The sequence below is a fragment of the Dipodomys ordii genome, unplaced genomic scaffold (genome assembly GCF_000151885.1).
Source record: "Dipodomys ordii isolate 6190 unplaced genomic scaffold, Dord_2.0 Scaffold197, whole genome shotgun sequence".
Classification (NCBI taxonomy): domain Eukaryota; kingdom Metazoa; phylum Chordata; class Mammalia; order Rodentia; family Heteromyidae; genus Dipodomys; species Dipodomys ordii.
Window position 1 is genome coordinate 2,078,875 of NW_012267413.1, and position 8,516 is coordinate 2,087,390.

The window sequence follows — 8,516 nt, forward strand, 5'->3', positions numbered from 1 at the left end:
GGTAATTAATTGCTATATAGAATTTATCTCAAGGTCCACAAAAATGGAGTATGGGAATGGCTGATGAAATAACCTTATCCTCAACCTAAATCTGCATAGCTATAAGCCATAAAATTCTTAACATAATTAAAAACTCCCTTGCTTGGCTAAAATTTTAAAATTGAATATTTTCCTATTTTATATTATCTTTTTACATGAAATCCTGCTTTAATTTTTGTAGTTTTTATTCCTTATTTAGTGTATAATTTTAAATTAGATTTTTATACATAAGAAAAACTGATGTATTTTAAATATATCTGATATTTAACAGATATTGAATGATTTTCGGTTAAGTCAAAATTTTAAAAATTCTTTGTATCAAAAATGTTATAGCCTCTTCAAAGTGTTTGCTTTTGATTTTCATTTATCTTTGTATTTAGTATCTTAATAGCCAAGATGCTTACATTTAATATCTGTTGAAAAAAATGGAAGTTCTCCTACAGTTAAATGAATTGCTAGGTTATTCTTTTTGTACATCTCTTTTGATTTTATTGCCCTGAGAAAAATTGCTCTAATATAGGCAGGTTTAAGAAAATAAATTAGGATTCATTTAATTCTTCATACAAGAATTAATACTGACTTATGTAACTGTAACCCCTCTGTACATCATTTTTACAATTAAAGAATACTGTACACAGTGAAATATATTTGAGGTGGAAATAGCTACTAGATTAATAGTTGTAGATGTAAGAATCTTAAGTTATAGGAGACAAATTTGATAATCGTTCATTATATGTGTATATGGATGACATATAATGAAACATATAATTAATGTATACTGATTTAAAGCAAGTAATTTTCTATTTTTCCTTCCTTTTTGAGGTCTTGTACAATGAAACTTCTATTACTTAATTCCTAGTCAGTCGTCATTTTAGAAGCACTGTTCAGAAGCACTGTTCTCTGTTATTACTGTTCTCTTCAGTTTCATCAGTATGCATTTTATTAAAATAGTGGTGGAGCCCATATAAGAAATTATACTTTTCCCAGTGGTTTATCATGACATGAAAATAAACAGGATAAAAGTCATCTGCCTATAATCCTAGATACTGAGATCTGAGGCTCATGATTTGAAGCCAGCCTGGGCACCAACGTCCATGAGATTATAATTTCCAACTAAATACCAAAAAGCCAGAAGTGGATCAATTACATTATAGAGAAGTGTTTAGGTAGGTTGGTAACTTTTCAAGGAAATAACAATAGAAGCAGAAGCTTAAGTTCTTCCTATTCCAGAGAAGTAAATTATGATCAGGTTCAAAACTGGTAATTGGCTCTGCTGGTGGATTGCTTATGAGGATCTAGGCAAGCAAATTTCTATCTTCAACTAATCCTATGAAGTTCAAGTGAGAGATTGAACTTGGCTCTGTCATGTCCCAAATTTTTATGGCCCTAGAGGAGAATCAGCCTCCAATATGCCATTTTACAAACATTTAGCACACTGACATACTACTTTTAAACAGAAAAGAGGACTATTAAATAATCTTGTAGACCTATGAAAAGTCATAATTCTGGAAATTTCCTTTAATTTTGTCATTATAGGAGAAAAAAATTTAGATTTATTTCTCTTGCCCTTTGTCATACTATAACGCCTTGACTATGTGACTCTGTTTCCTTAACAAAATAGGAAAACTTCAAATAAAAAATAGTATTTTTAAAGTTAGATATGTCGATTATGAGGAAATGTAGAATACTGGATGATTTGGTTAATTGTTGTTTACAGTGATTTAATTGAATATTTTCAGAAACAAAATTTTTGTATAATTTCTTGAACAGGTTGCTGAATATTGTTGAATTTTACAAGTAAGAATGTTATCAACTCTAATGAAGTATTAGGTAATAACACTATAAGTATAGAAGTTTAAAGAATTGTGCTGGATGTATTTTAAGCCCCATAAGCCTACGGGTGATTACATTTTTGTTTTTGGGTTTTTTTTTTAAGTAGAATGCAAGTGACAAATTCTTGTTAACCAAAGATTCAACTTGGAAGAATTCCAACTTCCTTTAAGCAAGTTCCTCTTTTTTTAAACTATATCCACTATATATTTAAAACTATAGTCACTTTTTTTCAAACTTTATGAAAAGAAAATGATATTCATGATTTTACTACTTATTTGAACACTCAGGATGAAAACCCCAGACCCCCCCCCCCCAACACACACACAAAAAATAGTTATTAAGCTGCTTATGTTGGCTTATTCTTGTAATTACATGTACTTGGGAGGTAGAGATAGGAAAGACTACAGTTAAAGGCCAGCCTGGGAAAAATGTTTATGAGATTCCCATCTCAACAAAGCTGGGCATGATAGTGTACATGTTATCCCAGCTACATGAGATCATGGTCCAGGCCAGTCCAGGCATAAATATGAGACCCTTTTCAAAAACTAAAAAGCAAAAAGGGCTGATGGTAGAATGCCTTGCCTAGCATGTGTAAGGCTTAAGTTTATACCCCAGTACTGAAAAAATAATGTTATTGGAGTACTACTTCAAAATGCCTTACCAGGTTTTTACTTACATTTTTTATGTGAGGTGATCCTTATTAAGAGCATATTCCATGTCTAATTCTTCACTACTGTCTATAAAAGATCTTTGTCAAAGGACTTTTAGCCTAGACAAGAACATTACCATGTAAGAAACAGCTAGAAAATAATGGAATGAATACTCTGTTTTGTTCCTGAGAACTATGATAAAGCTCCAAGGGCTGTGGACTTAAACTCCTTAGAGAAGACTACTTAGAGGTGGAAGAGGATCTGGCTTTAAAAGATAGATAAGAGGGCTGGGAAGGTGGCTCAGTGGTAGAGCACTGGCCTTGCATGCATGAGGCCCTGGGTTCAATTCCTTAGCACTACATAAGCAAAAAAGAAAAAAGCCAGAAGTGGTGCTGTGGCTCAAGTGGTAGAGCGCTAGCCTTGAGCTGAAGAGCTGAGGGACAGCACCCAGGCCCAGAGTTCAGGACCCACAATTGGACCAAAAAAAAAAAAAAAAAAGATAAGATTGATTAGGTGAAATGAAAAGAGAATACTTTCAAGTACAAACCAATGCATGATCAATTAGGAAGGTATAAAAGATACAACTGTTTGAGGGAGTATTAAGGAATAGGTAGAGAATGAATATAACTATGTTTGAGATTGTTTTTCTTCCTTTGAATAAGCTACCCTAGTTTCCTATCAGAAAATGAGTATTCAGATTACCAAAGGCCCTTCAAGAGCTAGAGGTTATGCTTTGAAGGGAAACAAATCCTGCTTGTAAGAAATAATTGGACCCGGAGTAGTAGAACATGCCAATAATCCCATCTTATATTTGGAATATGAAGATCAGGAAGATCGAGGTCAGCCCAGGCAAAAATGAGGCCTCATCTCAACAAATAAACTGGATATAGTATTTACCTGCAATCTCAACTACGTGAGAAGCCTGGGTAGGATTGTGATCTGAGGCCAGCCCCAAGGAAAATTTGAGACCCTATTGAAAAATAAAGAGCTGAGACAACTCAAGTAATAGAGCACCTGCCTGGCAAGTCTGAGTCCCTGAGTTTAAACACTAGTACGAACAAAATAATAATTGGAAGAAAATATAGCTATAAGTAAGACAACTTTGTTCCAAATGATTAGGGAATCTGGTTCTTATTCCACATACCAGGCAAAAAGTCTTAAGAAGAAAGGATGGCATAGCCAAAAATTTACTGTCTACAATATACTTTGATTATTACTGGGAATCTCTGAGATGTAATACTACAATAGTTAAGTCAAATCCTTTACTAAACCTCTGGTTTTCATCAAAGCCATGGCTCAGGTTATTACTCCACAAATACCCTTTTCCTTCATCTTCAGTTATCCAAGTCTCTCTCCATTACCTTTCTCCATGTGACTTTTCCTCATCAACCAAAATGTTACTTTTTCTTTTTGTATCTCTATAACTTAGAAAAATTAATACTTCCTTATGGGAAGGGGCTATCTTATTCATTGCTATAACCTGTGCAAATCTTACATACTGTCTTAAGCAGTTGTTAAATGACCATTGATTGCTGCAAATAAACAGTGATGTCTTAATGGTCAACTAGTATATTCTGGAAAGGCTAAATACTAGTTAGTAAATGTAATTCTTTTATTATATCATTTCCTTTCATTTTGTCTTACCAATTAACATTATTAGGTCAAGTCCTAGATACATTAAAATTTTCCTCTCTCTCCTCTCTCTCTCTTCTCTCTTTTAGCAGTAGTAGTAAAGTGTCATCCTTTTTTAACCCTAACCAGTAACATGGGTGAGGATATGAATAATCAGGATTGAGACATTCTGATATGAAGTCCTGGAGATCTAACTGATCATTTCTAAACTGTCCAACTAAGTGTGAATTCTATTAATAGAACCTCTGCTAGCGTTTATTTGTGTGTATACACTGTAAAGTACATTAAGATCAAATACTTGTGGTTCAGAAACAAAATTACCATAATTACACAAATATTGAATACCTGCTATAGCTTTTTAAAGTGACTCTAAAATTAATGGAAGGCTCACTGCAGCTAACTTACTGCATAAAATGTTTTCTTAGAAACTTGCTAGGCTGGGCTGGGAAGGTGGCTCAGTGGTAGAACGCTTGCCTTGCATGCATGAGGCCCTGGGTTCTATTCCCCAGTACCACATAAGCAAAAAGAAAAAAGCCAGAAGTGGTGCTGTGGCTCATGTGGTAGAGCTCTAGCCTTGAGCTGAAGAGCTGAGGGGCAGCGCCCGGGCCCAGAGTTCAGGCCCCACCACGGGACCCAAAAAAAAAAAAAAGAAACTTGCTAGGCTAATTGTGTAAGAGATCTACTAAGTAATGCCAAAAAACTTTGAGACAAAGACTGTGGGTCACATAACATTTGCTGCTAGGACATCTGTTTTATTTATGAGATAAGAATTCATTTTTATGTTGCATTAGAACTTTTATATAATACATTTTTGGTAATGTAGGGTTTCTCTACCTTTTATTACATCTCTTACTAGGATTTTCCCAAGTCCATGTTACCTGTTAACTAACAGTTTTGTGCCTTACTTTATTTTTTTTGTCGGTCATGGTGCTTGAATCCTGGGCCTGGGCGCTGTCCCTGAGCTTTTCAGCTCAAGGTGAGCACTCTACCACTTGAGCCATAGCACCACTTCTGGTTTTCTGGTGGTTTATTGGATATGAGTCTCATGGACTTTACTGACCAGGCTGGCTTTGAACCATGATCCTCAGATCTCAGCCTCCTGAGTAGCTAGAATTATAGGCATGAGCCACCGGTGCCCAGCTCCTTAAAATCTTAAATGGCATAAAATGTCTGTGTGTGTGTGTGTGCTGGTCCTGGCGCTTGTACTCAGGGCCTATGTGCTGTCCCTGAGTTTTTTTGCTTAAGGCTAGTACTCTACAATTTGAGTCACAGCCCCACTTCTGGCTTTTTTTGGAGATAAGTCATGGACTTTTCTTCTCTAGACTGGCTTCAGAAAACGATTTTCAGATCTCAGCCTCCTGAATAGCTTAGATTACAGATGTGAAGCACTTGCTCTTAGTTCATAAAATGTCTTTTAAAACAAAAAAAAAACACTAAAACCAGAAGACGGTGTGGGGGAGGGAGGGTTCAATCTAGAAATCAAACCCAGGACCATAGGCCTGCTAGGCAAGTGCTCTGTCATTAATTTAAGCTCTCGTCTTTTCATTAGATTTTTCTTGGCTTCTATCAGTTACACAAGTTTAATTATATTTTTTAAAGCTTATGGGAGGGGGGAGTCGTGGAGATGGGAGAGCAGGAATGATAAGGGAAAAACAAAGGAGGAGGTCAATGCTTGATAAGAAATGTACTCATTATACCTTGCTCATGTAATTGTAACCCCTCTGTACCATATTTTGACAATAAAAAACTTATTAATTAAAAAAAAGCTTATTGATAGTTTTGAGGATGGATGGTTTTGAGGGAGATTGAGATATTTATCATTTTGCCAAAAGTTAGAAATTCAACCAACAATTACATAATGGTCAGTGGTTCCTATGGTGAAGTAGTTTGCCTTCTGTCGTGATTTGCTTTCTAACCTGTTTTCCAGGTATGAATTTGACACCATGGCCATTCCCCATGCCCCAAAAAGGTGAAAACTGACTAATCCACAGTTACTTAGACTATGGGAGAAGGGACTAAACTGGAAGCAGAAAACAGACATTGTCAATGCAGGGCAGAATGTCTTACAACAGCTCGCTTCAGTGGAGCCCTGTAAGTATGAGAAATTATCCCCTCCATACAAAATTGTAAGTAACTTCAGGAAACTTACAGAGAAATTGCATAGTTGTTTCCATTGTCAGTAAAAATGTCTTCCTTTTGAAATTTGTGGCCTGCATGCTTGGAAACTAAGATGATTTGTCAAGCAGTAAATTTTTCCTAGTTTGTTGGTAAGAATTTAATCTAAAATAGACTGCAACATTTCTTCAAAGGTCATAAGAACTGAGGCAAAATAAAGCTGAATAACCAGGTTAGAACTAAATTATTAGGCCTTTGCCAGGAAAACAAGTTAGAGAACTTAGGGTCTTGATATAACAAGGAATGGAGAAACATCATAGCATCTTGACACTTTTTGGAATTTAATTGTAGTAATACTATTTTCTAAGAAAGTCTAATAGCAAGGAACCTGAGCATGTGACTATTATAATAATCAAGGAATAAAGAAAATCTTAAGAGTACTTGACAGTAAGAATGGAGGTGATTGCCAGGCATAGGGACACAGCTGTAACCAGTACTTGGGAGGCTGAGGAAAAAGATATCATGATGGTTTCAGATAAAAAGGAGGCATAAATATAAATATTCTATACTGGAAAGAAATAGTCAACACAGACAATAGACAACACAGAAAGGACAAAAATAGGACACTTACGCCAATTTGAGAGGAAGATTTGGGATCCCATTTGTATAATGTTACATTTAACCTGATATTTAGATATTTAGCTTGAAATATCTTGATTAAAGGTTGCTGGATATTCCAAACTGGAATTCTATTATAAGTTAGACTGGAGAGGACATATTTGGCAGAAATTATTCACAGAAACTAATAATGGTAACTAAGTTATCTAATGCTCTTTATTAAGGACAGCAGATCCTTTCCCCAAACATAAACACACACATACACACACATTTATGTAAATAAATAAATGTTTATTAAGTATAAAATTGTAAATAAATGTTTCCAAAATTGAATTAAAGCTCCTCTTTTTTTCCTTATAGTATTACATCTCAAGCTTGTGTCTGAAACATTTCTACATTTATGTGAGTTATAAGGGTCAATGACTGGAATGTCTTTTTTCTTGAATCTTCTTTTAATAAAACAAAGATTTTTTCCCCCAGAATTATACTACAAAAGTGAAATTGAGCACTTAAAGTCAAGTAATTCAGTCTGTTTTAATTTGAAATGGAAAGACAAGTAATTGAATTGGGGAAGTGTACTGCTCTTCAGTTTCAAGAAATAGTAATTACACAAAGATCTGGCATTCTGGCTGAAGAGCTGTAATAATAAACATAACACTGAAAACCAGGAAGACAGGTTTTCCAAGACTGGCATTTCAGAATAGATTTAACAAGAATTTCTGGAAGATGGGCAAAAGTAGTTTTAGATAATTAAGATTCTTTACTTGAATACTTGTTTTTGATGGAGAAAGAACACAAGAAAATGGTTGCACCTAAGGTCTGAAACATTATAATCACCATAAACAAGTTTAACAATAAAAGTCAGTACTAAATAATTGTACGAGTTTAAAAAGTGGCTCACACCTGTAATCCTAGCTACTTACGAAGCTGAGATCTGAGGATCACAGTTCAAAGCTAGCCCAAGCAGTAAAGTCCTGGAGATTCTTATCTCTAATTAACCACCAAAAAAGCTGGAAAGGGAGCTGTGGTTCAAGTGATAAGCCGTAAGCCGAAAAGCTCAGGGACAGCACTCACACCCTGAGTTCAAGCTCCAACACACAAAATGAAAAAATAAACACTTTAAAGCAAATATTTAGATTTTATAGGAGTAAAACATAATTTTGTAGGACTCCTATCTATGGGCAAAGTATCTCTACCAAATTAATTACTTGCTTTTAAAAAGTAGCCTCTTGCAAGGCACCAGTGGTGCCCAGCTGTAATCCTAGCTATTCAGGAGGCTCAGATGGGAGGATCAAAGGTGCAAAGCCAGCCCAAACAGGAAAGTCCATGAAATGTATCTCCAATTAACTACTTAAAAAAAAGCTGTAAGTGGAGCTATGACTCAAGTGGTAGAATGCTAGCCTTGAGCAAAAAAGTCCAGAGACAGGGGCTGGGAAGGTGGCCCAGTGGTAGAGTGCTTGCCTTGCATGCCTGAGGCCCTGGGTTCAATTCCTCAGCACCACATAAGCAAAAAGAAAAGACCCGGAAGTGGCGCTGTGGTTTAAGTGGTAGAGTGCTAGCCTTGAGCTGAAGAGCTGAGGGACAGCACCCAGGCCCAGAGTTCAGGCCCTACGACAGGACCCCCCCCCC